The sequence below is a fragment of the Octopus bimaculoides genome, chromosome 5 (genome assembly GCF_046866305.1).
Source record: "Octopus bimaculoides isolate indiv1 chromosome 5, ASM4686630v1, whole genome shotgun sequence".
Taxonomy (NCBI): domain Eukaryota; kingdom Metazoa; phylum Mollusca; class Cephalopoda; order Octopoda; family Octopodidae; genus Octopus; species Octopus bimaculoides.
In genome coordinates this window covers 50,837,419-50,854,044 of record NC_142932.1, presented here as the reverse complement: position 1 = coordinate 50,854,044, position 16,626 = coordinate 50,837,419, and the positions used below count along the sequence as shown (strand labels likewise).

General features: G+C 39.6%; 1 long non-coding RNA gene, 5 other non-coding genes and 1 pseudogene across 6 annotated transcripts; 5 read left to right on the top strand and 2 right to left on the bottom strand.

Moving 5' to 3' along the window:
* Positions 1-205: 205 nt before the first annotated feature.
* On the bottom strand, positions 206-324 carry LOC128247973 (5S ribosomal RNA). Its single transcript, XR_008264296.2, has one exon. It is a non-coding gene; the product is annotated as a 5S ribosomal RNA (ribosomal RNA).
* Positions 325-1,138: 814 nt separating this feature from the next.
* On the top strand, positions 1,139-1,257 carry LOC128247965 (5S ribosomal RNA). The gene has a single exon (XR_016242074.1). It is a non-coding gene; the product is annotated as a 5S ribosomal RNA (ribosomal RNA).
* Positions 1,258-1,804: 547 nt separating this feature from the next.
* On the bottom strand, positions 1,805-1,922 carry LOC128251372 (5S ribosomal RNA; annotated as a pseudogene).
* Positions 1,923-5,608: 3,686 nt separating this feature from the next.
* Positions 5,609-5,727, top strand: LOC149135524 (5S ribosomal RNA). The gene has a single exon (XR_016242072.1). It is a non-coding gene; the product is annotated as a 5S ribosomal RNA (ribosomal RNA).
* Positions 5,728-8,271: 2,544 nt separating this feature from the next.
* Positions 8,272-8,390, top strand: LOC149135523 (5S ribosomal RNA). Its single transcript, XR_016242070.1, has one exon. It is a non-coding gene; the product is annotated as a 5S ribosomal RNA (ribosomal RNA).
* Positions 8,391-9,326: 936 nt separating this feature from the next.
* Positions 9,327-16,202, top strand: LOC149135522 (uncharacterized). Its single transcript, XR_016241791.1, has 2 exons — positions 9,327-9,740; positions 16,117-16,202. It is a non-coding gene; the product is annotated as an uncharacterized LOC149135522 (long non-coding RNA).
* Positions 9,865-9,983, top strand: LOC128247979 (5S ribosomal RNA). The gene has a single exon (XR_008264298.1). It is a non-coding gene; the product is annotated as a 5S ribosomal RNA (ribosomal RNA).
* Positions 16,203-16,626: the final 424 nt, after the last annotated feature.

Genomic DNA, 16,626 nt, shown 5'->3' with positions numbered 1-16,626 from the left:
AGTTATTAATGTAGAAATATGGTATCGTAGCTACTAACAGTTGAGGGTTGCGTAGTCTAGACGGCGGCTTTAGATTTCATTCTTCTCTTTAACCCGGGCAACGCCGGGTGTTTCTGCTAGTTAGGTATATTTGTGTGCGAGGCAAAAGCGAAAGAAGAGACAGACTTGAAGTAGAGAATACTTCTGAAATAAAAGAACGGAAAGATGTTTACAGAACCTAGGTTTCCCAAGCGGTCACCCATCTAAGTACTAACTAGGCTCGACTTTGCTTAACTTCGGTGATCGGACGGGAACCGGTGTTTTCATAGTGATATGGCCGTAAACGATGGAGAGGTGTCATTCGAACTGTTTTCTGTAATACCCCGTCTGAACATAGGAAATCTTTGTGTGGTTATGAATTGAATTTTTGTTATCTTGTATGTGTATTACTGAGTTTTATTTTACTCACATCTCAGCATCTGTCGCTTTGTCTTTGCCGGCCTGTTGCAATTAGCATACTTTCGATGAAGGTTGTTGTCATAAGCAGCATTGCTTGTTTACCTCCGACAACATCGCTCGCTGTAAAGTGTCCCATGATGCACCAGTCACTAGACTTGATGTGGGCTTTAGAAATATGCACGTAGAGAGTGATTTCCACTAGCATAAAGTCCACGGAAGTGAAATGAAAGATGGGCGAGTCACAAGCGGGGAAATTTTGCTAAATACTGGACGTTGATGTGGCGAGCGTCGCGTCAGGAAGATCCATAGCTATTTGCTATTGGTGCGGATAGCCAGAGCATAAATTTGTGATGACGTGTGGTGATATGTTTAGGAGCATTTGTGGGTAAGATTGGGGCACAAGTAGTAGTAGTAAGGGCAGTGTGGCGTGACAGTGAAGGACTATTGACTAATTGGCAGCGGCAAAGTGAAATCTGAAAGCGAGTGAGCGTGAAGCTAGTTGCTAGTGGTGTATTTGGGAGTTAGAATAAAAGAAAGGATGAAAGTTTGATCAGCCGATGCAATAGTGAACTGGTAGAAGAAAAGTAGAGTAAAGATTTGAAAATTGTGACAAAAGTGAGTATAAATTGTAAAATGTTATAAGGTGCTTGCATTTAGTCGTTTTGTTAGAATAATGGTACTAAAAGGCAATTTGATAACCGCTTACGGCCATATCACGCTGAGATCACCGGTTCTCGTCCGATCACCGAAGTTAAGCAACGTCGAGCCTAGTGAGTACTTAGATGGGTGACCGCTTGGGAGACCTAGGTGCTGTAAGCATCGCACGCTTTTTGTTTAATGTTATTACTTTAAAAAAGTTTTATAAGTTTTCACCTATGCCTCTGGCAGCTGAAATTTCAAAGAAACTTTAGAGTAGATTTTATATTTTCTTTTCCTTCTTCTCTCTCTTTTTTTCATTTCACTCGCTTCTATTGCAAGAGGCGTTCAACCGTTCACTGCTGAAGTTGCCTGCTCTATGCTGCTTTCATCATTTACACATGTAGGAGAGCCGATCAAATTGACTCTGCCCATAAGTATGAGTAAAATGAAGTTTAATCGTCGAGCACGATTTACCAGGGAGCCAATAAACTGAAGTAAGAATTAGCGAAAGCCGCATGAAAGTAGAAGCGGGTAGTGGCCTGGACTATATGACTAAGCAAACATTGGCAACAGTTATTTCACTTTGCAGAATAAAGCTGTGAAAGTGCAGTGAGAGAAAAGCATGGAAATTGGTGCCTGTAAATATGTATATTTGTGTGCGAGGCAAAAGCGAAAGAAGAGACAGACTTGAAGTAGAGAATACTTCTGAAATAAAAGAATGGAAAGATGTTTACAGCACCTAGGTTTCCCAAGCGGTCACCCATCTATGTACTCACTAGGCTCGACTTGCTAAACTTCGGTGATCGGACGAGAACCGGTGCTCTCAGCGTGATATGGCCGTAATCGAATACCGACCTGCCTTTTAGTACCTTTATTCTAATAAACGACTAAATGGAAGCAACTTTAAACATTTTACATTTTATACTCACTTTTGTCACAATTTTCAAATCTTTACTCTAGTTTTCTTATACCAGTTCACTACTGCATCGACTGATCAAACTTTCTTTCTTTCTTTTATTCTAACTCCCAAATACACCACTAGCAACTAGCTTCACGCTCACTAGCTTTCAGATTTCACTTTGCCGCTGCCAATTAGTCAATAGTCCTTCACTGTCACGCCACACTGCCCTTACTACTACTACTTGTGTCCCAATCTTACCCACAAATGCTCCTCAACACATCACCACACGTCATCACAAACTTATGCTCTGGCTATCCGCACTAATAGCAAATAGCTATGGATCTTCCTGACGCGACGCTCGCCACATCAACGTCCAGTATTTAGAAAAATTTCACCACTTGTGACTCGCCCATCTTTCATTTCACTTCCGTGGACTTTATGCTAGTGGAAATGACTCTCTACGTGCATATTACTAAAGCCCGCATCAAGTCTAGTGACTGGTGCATGATGGGACATTTTACAGCGAGCGATGTTGTCGGAGGTAAACAAGCAATGCTGCTTATGGCAACAGTCTTCTTCTAGAAATTTAATGTACGGAAGCGGTGTACACCTAATGGTGTATAACCACTTTCCTATAATTGGTGACCCCGAGTAAGAACAACCGCAGCCGAGGATTCTGATCTACCGACCGATAATACTACACTAGCCGCCGCTGACATAAGTAAATACGGCATTTCGAACAGCTACCCGACTCAAGAACAAACGCAGCCCGGAGATTTCCTACAACTGGTGACCCCCGAATAAAGAACAACAGCAGCCGAAATTCTGATCTACTGACCGATAATACTGCACGAGCCGTCAACATGCTCGTCACAGATAGAGAATGCACACACTCACTCACATCAGCCTATTCCACAGCTGCAGGACTTTCTCTTGGTCATCACACGGCACTTCCCTACAATTGATGACCCCGAATAAAGAACAACTGCAGCCGAAAATCTGAACTGCGACCAATAATACTACAATTGGTACCCCGAGCTAAAAGATCTACAGACCTCGTTTCAACAGCCATTGAATTCGTATGTTTCGCGACGTTCAACTTCAGGATTGCCTCTACATTCTCATCCATCACAAGTGAAAAGCTAAGAAAATTTTTTCTACGTTAAAGTTTTTCATTTTGTCAATGACTTCCAGAGCCCATAAACGAATACTTCTTTACGGCTGAGACCTTTGTGGTTTTTCACACAAAAAACTTCACGGTTATTTCATCCTAACAACTTTTTGAGCAATTTCCTACATGTTTCACGAGACGTCAATTCATTCTTACACAGCGTCCTCTACTTGCTGGAAATAGCAGTAAAATGCACAGTTACATTTCAGTGAGTACATAACATTTGTTGATGCTTACTTGTTCCCAGTTCAGCATATTTCACACCTCTCCGTTTCTCTCGGCCGGAGAATGGAAGAGTTACTGGCTTATCTTCATTTGCACGGGATCTTTTGTTCATTTTCGCTCGCAGCTCCGAATTCATGACAGCATTTTCCAGCAATGCCACTCAACGGTACCTCTCAAATAGACGCCCTGTTAAATTTCTCTCTCCTGATACGCACCAACAGCTACCATCCCGCTTCTAATGGAATGGTTGAGCGTTTTCATAGGCAATTTAAGGCTGCCTTACACGCCTCGCCCAACCCGCAGTCTTGGGTTAAATTTCTTCAAGGTCGACGCTAATGGTCGTACAGAGATTGTGTCTGTCGACCGTCTGAAAAAGCGTACCTTTTCAAACACCACTGTCAACACATTACCACCACACATACAGAACACAGCCAGTTTACAGCGACCCCATCAACAGCTTCGTCCAGCCAAGACTACCACCGCCGTCGCCATCAGCAACACGAGTCTACGACTACTACCAAGCATCGTCTTCGCCACCAGCCTCATCGCCACCAGCCTCATCGCCACCAGCGTCAACATGACTTTCTATGTACACCAATCCAAACCGCCGCGGCACATCTCTCTCTCTCTTCGATTCTGTTAGGTGTTTCATATTCACCACGATTAATAATAGACTAGAGAATTCAGCCAGCGACGAACATCTGTATAACAAGAATCCGGCCCGGCATCGAAGCCACAACATCACAACTAGTGATCGCCCTGCCACACACAGCCTCAACTTCTTTCACATACAGTCTCTTCCAATTGTGTACTCGACGAACTGGTATAAATGCTCACGTGTTACTGACACTTTTTCTATCTGCTGTATATAACGCATACACATACATGTATCACTCACACACACTCTTTTCTTTATACGACGGCCTGTTTTTTTATTATGTTTTTATATGTCGCATTCACACTCACGATCAACAGACAAGTTAAAATATTCAGTACCAGGTAACAGGTCCCAACTAGCATCCGACGCTCAGATACAGCTCTGCTCACTGACCACAACTTCCTGCGTATTAACATTCATTTCTTTGATTTTTCTTTGTGTGTGTTTGTGCCACATCTTGTGGTTGGTTTCAGTGGCCATCTTGCCTCAGACGTTCCTCCAAAATTTCTATTTTCGTGCTTCCACACTCGAGGGGGAGCCATTGTAGTGACGTCATTTGGCGCCAAAATACAGTCGCCATTACTGCGTTTTCATCTACGAATGCGCAGGGAATAGTTCCGGAAGGAACACAGGAAGAGTCCCATGCGCACGCGTGGAATTCAACATCTAAAACGTTCCCGCTCTTTTCATTCTCTTTCTCGGCCGGCCGGCCATGAGCATGGTCGTGTCAAGCAGTCTCTCCAGCATTCCAACTCTGGGGACAGCTCATTCCAACATTCCAACGTCTCAGCAACCATGCCTATTTTCTCCATAAATAAATATTGTTGTGTTGATAGTTCAGAACCAGCGTTACGTTGTTTCTTTTGAATTTAATATAGGAAAGCGGGTGTACACCTAATGGTGTATAACCACTTTCCTATACATACTTTCGATGAAGATTGTTGTCATAAGCAGCATTGCTTGTTTACCTCCGACCACATCGCTCGCTGTAAAGTGTCCCATCATGCATCAGTCACTAGACTTGATGCGGGCTTTAGTAATATGCACGTAGAGAGTCATTTCCACTAGCATAAAGTCCACGGAAGTGAAATGAAAGATGGGTGAGTCACAAGCGGGGAAATTTTGCTAAATACTGGACGTTGATGTGGCGAGCGTCGCGTCAGGAAGATCCATAGCTATTTGCTATTGGTGCGGATTGCCAGAGCATAAGTTTGTGATGACGTGTGGTGATGTGTTGATGAGCATTTGTGGGTAAGATTGGGACACAAGTAGTAGTAGTAAGGGCAGTGTGGCGTGACAGTGAAGGACTATTGACTAATTGGCAGCGGCAAAGTGAAATCTGAAAGCTAGTGAGCGTGAAGCTAGTGAGCGTGAAGCTAGTTGCTAGTGGTGTATTTGGGAGTTAGAATAAAAGAAAGAAAGTTTGATCAGCCGATGCAATAGTGAACTGGTAGAAGTAAAGTAGAGTAAAGATTTGAAAATTGTGACAAAAGTGAGTATAAATTGTAAAATGTTAAAAGGTGCTTGCATTTAGTCGTTTATTAGAATAGAGGTACTAAAAGGCTGGTTGATAATCGCTTACGGCCATATCACGCTGAGAGCACCGGTTCTCGTCCGATCACCGAAGTTAAGCAACGTCGAGCCTAGTGAGTACTTCGATGGGTGACCGCTTGGGAAACCTAGGTGTTGTAAGCATCGCACACTTTTTCTTTAATGTTATTACTTTAAAAATATTTAGGAAAGTGGTTATACACCATTAGGTGCACACCCGCTTTCCTATATTAAATTCAAAAGAAACAACGAAACGCTGACTCTGAACCATCAACACAACAATATTTATTTATGGAGGAAATAGGCATGGTTGCTGAGACGTTGGAATGTTGATTGAGCTGTCCCCAGAGTTGGAATGCTGGAGAGACAGTTTGACACGACCATGCTCACGGCCGGCCGGCCGAGAAAGAGAACGAACAAGGGCGCCAAACTTGGATATTGATGACTACGCATGCGCACGAGACAAGGCGTTACTACATGGCTCCCCTGCGAGTGCTGAAAGCACGAAAATAGAAAATTGGAGGAACGTCTGATGCAAGATGGCCACCGAAAACCACCCACAAGATGTGGCACAACACACACAAAGAAAAATCAAAGAAATGAATGTACACTTGTGAGATACATGCATGCAATGTTTCTGAAAGGAAAGAAAATATATGAGTGCACAAGTGTGTGTGTGAGAAAAACACAGAACATAGTAAAAGTGTCTGTAGAGAAAAAATCCAGTTCGTATAAGAGTTACACAAGACGATAGCATGTCCATATGCAGGAAATTGTGGTCAAGGAGCCGAGCTGTAGTTGAGCGTCGGATGCTAGTTGGGACCTGTGTGTCACCTGGTACGGAATATTCTATAAAAGTTAAACAAGATTTAGAATGTTAATACGCAGGAAGTTGTGATCAAGGAGCAGAGCTGTAGTTGAGCGTCGGATGCTGGTTGAGACCTATTACCTGGTACTGAACATTCTGGATGGTCTGTTGATCGTGAGTGGAAACATCCACTCTAACAGAGTCGATAAAACCGCGCTTGTTGATATTGGTTGCTTGTGTATGTGTAGAAATCATGTTGACGATTCTGGTAGTACGTTGAGTCGTATTGCTGTTGGCGACGTCGGGGGGCGATGCTTGTAGTTCGTCGTGGTTGTTGATGTCGTCGCTGTAAACTGGCTGTGTTCTGTATGTGTAGTGGTAATGTATTGACAGTGGTGTTTGAAAAGGTACGCTTTTTCAGACGGTCGACAGACACAATCTCTGTACGACCATTAGCGTCGACCTTGAAGAAATTTAACCCAAGACTGCGGGTTGGGCGAGGCGTGTAAGGCAGCCTTAAATTGCCTATGAAAACGCTCAACCATTCCATTAGAAGCGGGATGGTAGCTGTTGGTGCGTATCAGGAGAGAGAAATTTAACAGGGCGTCTATTTGAGAGGTACCGTTGAGTGGCATTGCTGGAAAATGCTGTCATGAATTCGGAGCTGCGAGCGAAAATGAACAAAAGATCCTGTGCAAATGAAGATAAGCCAGTAACTCTTCCATTCTCCGGCCGAGAGAAACGGAGTGGTGTGAAATATGCTGAACTGGGAACAAGTAAGCATCAACAAATGTTATGTACTCACTGAAATGTAACTGTGCATTTTACTGCTATTTCCAGCAAGTAGAGGACGCTGTGTAAGAATGAATTGATTCTCGTGAAACATGTAGGAAATTGCTCAAAAAGTTGTTAGGATGAAATAACCGTGAAGTTTTTTGTGTGAAAAACCACAAAGGTCTTAGCAATAAAGAAGTCTTTGGTTACAGGCTCTAGAAGTCATTGACAAAAGGAAAAACTTTAACGTAGAAAAATTTTCTTAGCTTTTCGCTTGTGTTTGATGAGAATGTAGAGGCAATCCTGATGTTGAACGTCGCGAAGCATACGAATTCAATGGCTGTTGAAACGAGGTCTGTAGATCTTTTAGCTCGAGGTACCAATTGTAGTATTATTGGTCGCAGTTCAGATTTTCGGCTGCAGTCGTTCTTTTAGTCGGTGTCATCAATTGTAGGAAAGTGCCGTATTTACTTATGTCAGCGGCGGCTAGTGTAGTATTGTCGGTCAGCAGATCAGAATCCTCGGCTGCGGTTGTTCTTTCTCGGGGTCACCAATTATAGGAAAGTGGTTATACACCATTAGGTGTACACCCGCTTTCCTATATTAAATTCAAAAGAAACAACGTAACGCTGGTTCTGAACTATCAACACAACAATATTTATTTATGGAGAAGATAGGCATGGTTACTGAGACGTTGGAATGTTGGAATGAGCTGTCCCCAGAGTTGGAATGCTGGAGAGACTGCTTGACACGACCATGCTCATGGCCGGCCGGTCGAGAAAGAGAATGAAAAGAGCGGGAACGTTTTAGATGTTGAATTCCACGCATGCGCATGGGACTCTTCCTGTGTTCCTTCCGGAACTATTCCCTGCGCATGCGTAGATGAAAACGCAGTAATAGCGACTTTATTTTGGCGCCAAATGACGTCACTACATATGCTAATTGCAACTGGCAGGCAAAGACAAAGCGACAGATGCTGAGATGTGAGTAAAATAAAACTCAGTAATACACATACAAGATAACAAAATTCAATTCATAACCACACAACGATTTCCTATGTTCAGACGGTGTATTACAGAAAACGGTTCGAATGACACTTCTCTATCGTTCACGGCCATATCACTTTGAAAACACCGGTTCTCGTCCGATCACCGAAGTTAAGCAAAGTCGAGCCTAGTTAGTACTTAGATGGGTGACCGCTTGGGAAACCTAGGTGCTGTAAACATCTTTCCATTCTTTTATTTCAGAAGTATTCTCTACTTCAAGTCTGTCTCTTCTTTCGCTTTTGACTCGCACACAAATATACATATTTACAGGCACCAATTTCCATGCTTTTCTCTCACTGCACTTTCACAGCTTTATTCTGCAAAGTGAAATAGCTGTTGCCAATGTTTGCTTAGTCATATAGTCCAGGCCACCACCCGCTTCTAGTTTCATGCGGCTTTCGCTAATTCTTACTTCAGTATATTGGCTCCCTGGTGAATCCTGCTCGACGATTAAATTTCATTTTACTCATACTTATGGGCAGAGTCAATTTGATCGGCTCTCCTACATGTGCAAATGTTGAAAGTAGCGTAGAGCAGGCAACTGCAGCACTGAACGGTTGAAAGCCTCTTGCAATAGAAGCGAGTGAAATGAAAAAAAGAGAGAGAAGAAGGAAAAGAAAATATAAAATCTACTGTAAAGTTTCTTTGAAATTTCAGCTGCCAGAGGCATAGGTGAAAACTTATAAAACATTTTGAAAGTAGTAACATTAAACAAAACGTGTGCGATGCTTACAGCATTTAGGTTTCCCAAGCGGTCACCCATCTATGTACTCACTAGGATCGACGTTGCTTAACTTCGGTGATCGGACGAGAACCGGTGCTCTTAGCGTGATATGGCATAAACGATTACCAATCTGCCTTTTAGTACCTTTATTCTAATAAACGACTAAATGCAAGCAGCTTTTAACATTTTACAATTTATACTAAATTTTGTCACAATTTTCAAATCTTTACTCTACTTTTCTTCTACCAGTTCACTATTGCATCGGCTGATCAAACTTTCTTTCTTTTATTCGAACTCCCAAATACACCACTAGCAACTAGCTTCACGCTCACTAGCTTTCAGATTTCACTTTGCCGCTGCCAATTAGTCAATAGTCCTTCACTGTCACGCGACACTGCCCATACTACTACTACTTGTGTCCCAATCTTACCCACAAATGCTCCTCAACACATCACCACACGTCATCAAAAACTTATGCTCTGGCTATCCGCACCAATAGCAAATAGCTATGGATCTTCCTGACGCGACGCTCGCCACATCAACGTCCAGTATTTAGCAAAATTTCCCCGCTTGTGACTCGCCCATCTTTCATTTCAATTCCGTGGACTTTATGCTAGTGGAAATGACTCTCTACGTGCATATTACTAAAGCCTGCATCAAGTCTAGTGACTGGTGCATGATGGGACACTTTACAGCGAGCGATGTTGTCGGAGGTAAACAAGCAATGCTGCTTATGACAACAATCTTCATCGAAAGTATGCTAATTGCAACTGGCCGGCAAAGACAAAGCGACAGATGCTGAGATGTGAGTAAAATAAAACTCAGTAATACACATACAAGATAACAAAAATTCAATTCAAAACCACACAACGATTTCCTATGTTCAGACGGTGTATTACAGAACACGGTTCGAATGACACCTCTCTGTCGTTTACGGCCATATCACTTTGAAAACATCGGTTTTCTTTCGATCACCGAAGTTAAGCAAAGTCGAGCCTAGTTAGTACTTAGATGGGTAACCGCTTGGGAAACATAGGTGCTGTAAACATCTTTCCATTCTTTTATTTCAGAAGTATTCACTACTTCATGTCTGTCTCTTCTTTCGCTTTTGCCTCGCACACAAATATACATATTTACAGACACCAATTTCCATGCTTTTCTCTCACTGCACTTTCACAGCTTTATTCTGCAAAGTGAAATAACTGTTGCCAATGTTTGCTTAGTCATTTAGTCCAGGCCACCACCCGCTTCTAGTTTCATGCGGCTTTCGTTAATTCTTACTTCAGTATATTGGCTCCCTGGTGAATCGTGCTCGACGATTAAACTTCATTTTACTCATACTAATGGGCAGAATCAATAGACGATTAAATGCAAGCATATCTCAACGTGATATGGCCGTAATACATTGGCACACATATATGTATTTCACCCACCTCATCATACATATACGTTTATATCCATGTGTTTATGCATTCACCCGCTCATATATCTGTTCAGATATCTAACAATACTGGTATGTATATCTTTAACGTGCATACTGTAATGAAAAATTAATGTTTTGCTATCCAGTATTTCATTGGATGGTTTAATGAACTGGATATAAATGCATACAAGTAAACATAGCTAGCGTGTACTCAGCTATTTATTTAATTCAACTATGTAAGGCCTTATTTTCGCCATCCTGAACTCAGATTTTTTAGACCAGTGCTACAAATTATGTTCTCCACACGAAAAACTGTGACAGATTTCAATGGGAGACTTTGGTGTAGATCAAATGAGTTTGATTCCCTTAATAAAGCAATGGGATTCAGTGACTCTGCAGAAGTCACGGACCAGTCAGTGTGTACATCATGTCCCAAATTAAATTCTGGTTCCCTAATATGCTGCATAGGCTGTTTAGAGATGACACTCTCTTCATAGTGTTCAATGTAGTAAGGTTAAAATGGTGAAGCATAGAAAACTTCTCTCCAAATTTTTCTGAAATTTTGGGTTATCCATCACTTTTGAAAATAATTCCCATTTGATAAATTTTCTTTGAGATTTGATACAGGATTATTTGAACCTTTCCACAAGTCCAATGAGCACCTGAGGTACAATGATGTAGTCAAATCGCTCACCTTCTATAATAAAAGGACTAGTGAAAACCTTGTCTAATAGAATATCAAGACTTAGCAAATGAAGAAATATTTAATGCACCCTATTATAATGCTGCATTGGCATAAAAAAAAATGAAATATATGTACGATAATAATAGACTTAATTTTAGTTACCATGACACTAAACCAACTAAATCCCACATAACGACACACAGTTGTAAACAGAACTGAGGGAGACATCCTAAATATATCACAAAAATACCAGTGATAAAACAGGAACTGTGAATAAGGAACACCAAAATATGAGAGTCAACATCTAACTTCTCTGTGTTAAGTAGTCAATACATCTTGAAATCTGTTACTCCTTACAATTATTATACAATCATATTTCAATCCTGTAAGATGAAACAACAACTGCCACAGAACTCCTGAATGGTATACATATTATTCAAAATTTGACACTTTAAATTAAAAATGTAAAAAAAAACAACACATGTACTTGTGTAGCAAATGATTTGATCTGAGGACACATGTTGGGAGTAAAACAATTGTAGCATGAAAGACACACAGCCATTCAAAAACACTCAAAAATTGTTAACTTCTCTTGACCCTTTAGCATTTAATCTGAACATATCCAGCCCAAATATTCTACCTGATTTATGTTAAAACTGACCAGATCCAATCTCTCACACCTACCCTACAATGTCATTCTAAAAATATGCAAACACACCATTGAAATTTTGAAGTTGCAAGATAATGTGTGACTAATTCAAAACAGACAGAATAATCTGAATGTTAAAGGGTTAAACATTTATTATTTGGTATCAAAATTTGTGTTGCTCTAACCATAACATGGTCACTAACACACTTTTGGTGCAACTGGTTTGAGGCAAAACTGGGTCAGTTTATATGGGCTTCAGAGTTTTAAATATAATGAGTTTTTTTTTTGTTTTTTGTGTCAGGTCAGTCACTCTGGTTGTCATTGCCTGATACTCATAGGTAGTCAATTAACTTGGCATTTGGTTGTAATTTGTGTACTCTTTCTTACTTCAGGAAGACAATCTATACTTAGTGTGCAGATTTGGAGATATTTCTAAATCTAATACTGTTTTGAAATAAATATAGAACCTTTAATATACAGAAACTTATATTAGATTAGCAAATAAATTCACCATGTAAATGGTGTTTTATTTGGCATTGGAACTTAGGTAGAACACAATAAGATTGAATAAGGTGACAAGCTGGCAAAATCGTTATCTGCATTTCATCTGCTTTTACATTTTGAATTCAAATTCCACTTAGGTCAACTTAACTTTTCATCTGTTTGTGATAGATAAAGCACCAGTTGAATACTGGGGTGGTTATAATCAACTAGTCCCTTTCCCCCCACAATTCCAGGCCTTATGTCTATGGTAAAATAGATTTATTAGATGGGGTGCAATAGCATGGTTGTGCAGCTCATCAATTTGTTGCAACTGAGAAGTGCAGTCTCTTGTTCTATGGTGGTGAAGGGTTAGTGGGACTGCAATGTGTATAATCTTTCCTTGTCCCATTTAAAGTAGCTGATTCAAAGATAAAGATGCATTGGAGAAATCTTTCTCAGGACTTGACTTGTACTTTGTACTGCAGTGATCTGGGTTCTTACTAAGTAGACTCACTATCATTCCTTCCATACAAACACAAAAAGCAAGCATTTTTACAGACTCACACTGACCAATATCTTCAGCTGATGTATATGATTGCTTCTCATTCAGATACAAGGTCAGCAATTTTCAGGGGAGGAGTGGGGTTATTTGATTACCTCAACCTCCTCTACTTGATTGGTATTATATTATGTTGACTGAAGAAAACAAGCTCGCAGAATTCTTAGTACACCAGACAAAATGCTTAGCGGCTTTTCTCCTGGCTTTACATTTTGAGTTCAAATGCTACCAAGATCAATTAAAGTAAGATTTCAGTGTTAATTGTAATAAGTCGAATTGGATAATTGAAATACTGAAAAAAGAAATTGACTCTAAGTAACAGATGTAAAATTGATCTCCAAAATAATATTTTACAGAAATGCATTTTTTATTGATTTGAGGAGGGAGACATTTACACTTAGATTTCTCAGATGGAGTGAGACTTAAAATACAAGGCAAATTGTCATGTGTAAACTTGTCCAGTTCCATGACAAAGAAAAAAGAATTATATGTATGCAAACTGTATTTTGCCTCCTCATTAATAAAGAGGGAAAAATTTTCAGAAATCTATGAGCATAGAGCTAGTAGCAGTCAGCTAGAGGACCGCTGCCTCGCAGAAACTTGTATAAAATGAGTTTAGTAAAATTTTCGAAAAATAAGAGTTCTGTCCCTTTGATAAGAACTTCAAGCGTCTTTAAATATCAATAACGGAAAAAAATGTTTAAAATGGTGGCAGTGGATGGGGACATTAAAAAACAAAAGGAAATATTTGTAGCAGCTTAGCGTTAAAGTCAGCTTGTTCCAGTCGTACCAGCCTAGCCCAATCCTTTTATTCCGACATGATGTACCTAGAACTACATCTATTAACCAGTCTTCTAAGACTGTAAGCACACAATTAAAGTAAGATTTCACTGACAAGCGACTCTTTTGTTGGTTTGAAATTCAGGGCTTTGCTGTCAATAGCATCGACATTTCTGCTTAATTTGATCGACTTGGAATATTGCAAACAAATGCTAAACATTTGAAGTAATTGAAGGTAAATAACTCATACAGAATAAAATCAGAGTGACTTCCCTTGGCATTCACCTTTTTTTTTTCTTTCTTTTATGTTTGTTATGATGTATAGACCAGTGACCAAACGAGAACAAGCGTGAGAGAATCATTTATTTTGTTACTTACTGCATAATGTATCAAATACTACAATGTGCTGTGTGTCTATTTTCTAGTTCTAGTCTTTCTCATTCGCAAAGCAAGCCTCCTTTAATTTTGCTCAGATTGCTTTCAATTTTGCTGTATCGATGTGCAACTCTGAATTTTGAATACGACCAACGAATTTCTTTATCCCGTAAATTAAAGAATTTGATGTTATTTGGAATTAAAATTGGGTAATTTGGGTAATTGTAGTCAATGAACAGACAACGTGTTACCATGAAAACCACACACTGCGTTCACATTTCAACAGCTTAACTGAAATTTAGCATACGTAACAGAAACTGAGAGAGATATAGTGGAACAGAGAAACTATGGGTGATACAGATAATTTGACATTATTTTTTATTTATGCAGGCAAAAACATACAAGATACAGGTATTCTTTTCCTTGGGACAAATTCTTTGTTGACTAGTGTTATTCTTGTCGTAGTTTACAATCCAAGCATGAAAACGTTACTCCACTTTGGAGTTTGGGAGACAGACGCTCTATTTTCACACACACACATGCACTTATATATTAATGATGTACATAAATACATAGCAGGTATACATAATACTGAAGTACACATAAAGTAAACACATGCAGACAAATATATTAATATAACAAATTTTTTTAACTGATAATAACATACAATCAATGAAGAGACAAAAGAAACAGTAAGATGATACATGTTGATTTTATTAGGTATTTCTGTTTATTTAGAAACCTACAATGAACAGGTTAGACGCTAAACTATAAATTTCACAGGGTACTGCCTCAAAGTTGACACCACCCCAATAAACACAGAAAATTTCTGTCTTGCTATTGGCTAAAAATACCCAGTTTTTTTCGATTTTTAAATCTCTATAACTTTTTTCTCTACAACATAATACCTTCAAAGCAATGAGACTGGAAGGCTACATTATTATAGCCGATTTTTAGATTTTTTACTTCCTTTTAAAAAATGCATATTGTACGAATGAAAAAAAACTAGATCCTCATTTCTTAATACTTTATGTGATTTAAAAGAATTTAAATGCTATTTCTGTTTGTATAGTTATATATATTTTAATGTTTGTTTTTATGTCATTACAATAAAAACAATTTTACATTCATCTGATGGAGTACTCTGTACGTTTTGTACGTCCATGTATTAGTATCAAGTGATAATGTATCAACTATAAGTTAGCAGGAAACCTACAAAAAGTTAAACATTTAATCATGTGTTCATTCTCTACAAACACTTGACAAAAACATTCAGAGCATTGATTGTTTGGACATATCCAATCAACCGTGACGGCTTTAGTTTACTGCGCTAAACATTGTCGCTTGATAGTAATAAACAGATGTAGTAGGGAACCTACAAAACTTTCTATGACCAGTCATGTGGCTATCCTCAACCAATCTAATCCTATCCAAAACATATACTAATTTGAGCCATGAACTCCCTACAAAAATAGGGCACGCTTCAAACACTAGTCAGAAGCAAGACAGCTGAAAATCAGTGTAAACTGAAACCGGTTAAAGCTTTAAATATATTAATAAAAAATATTTTAACTATTCTCAGTGCATTTTCAGCTTCTATTTTTCCTATATTTCTACCCGTGTGGAATAAAATAACTTTTCTCCCTTTCTCTCTCTCTCTCTCTCTCTCTCTCTCTCTATATATATATATATATATATATATATATATATATATATATATATATATATATACATATAGGCACAGGAGTGGGTGTGTGGTAAGTAGCCTGCGTACCAACCACATGATTCCAGGTTCAGTCCCACTGTCTGGCACCTTGGGCAAGTGTCTTCCACTATAGCCTCAGTCAACCAAAGCCTTGTGAGTGGATTTGGTAGACAGAAACTGAAAGAAGCCCGTCGTGTATATATATATATGTGTGTGTGTGTTTGTGTGTTTGTCCCCCCAACATTGCTTGACAACCAATGCTGGTGTGTTTACATCCCCATAATTTAGCAATTCAGCAAAAGAAACAGGCTTACAAAGAATAAGTCCTGGCGTCGGTTTGCTCAATTAAAGGCGGTGCTCCAGCATGGCCGCAGTCAAATGACTGAAACAAATAAAAGAATATACATGATAGTAGGCTGAAAGGTACACAGACTGACTATGAAATAGTGATGCTTGAGCTGTAAAATTTTGCATGCATTAATTTCAACTCTTCTTATTAATAACTGCATTATCTCTTTCCAGGTAAACTGAAAGCTGATTGTTCAAAGACTTCAAAAGTAATTGGTAGAGACTTCTTGTGAAAATGCACAAAATTCGTCATTGTGGTGTTATCAAGTACCTGCAAAAAAAGGGTTTATACCCCAATGATATTCATGCTGACATGCTTGCTACTATATGAGCTGATACTCCAGCTTTATCAACAGTGCAAAAGTGGGAAGCTGAATTTAGGAGGAGCTGGGAAAGGCTTGAGATGACCCAAGATCTGTACCACTGAGGAAAAGGTGATTGTATTCAACACATAGTGATGGTTGAGGCAGTGGAGGCGCAATGGCCTAGTGGTTAAGGCAACGAACTCGCGGTCATAGGATCGCGGTTTCGATTCCCAGACCAGGCGTTGTGAGTGTTTATTGAGCGAAAACACCTAAAGCTCCATGAGGCTTCGGCAGGGGATGGTGGCGAACCCTGCTCTACTCTTCCACCACAACTTTCTCTCACTCTTTCTTCCTATTTCTGTTGTGCCTGTAATTCAAA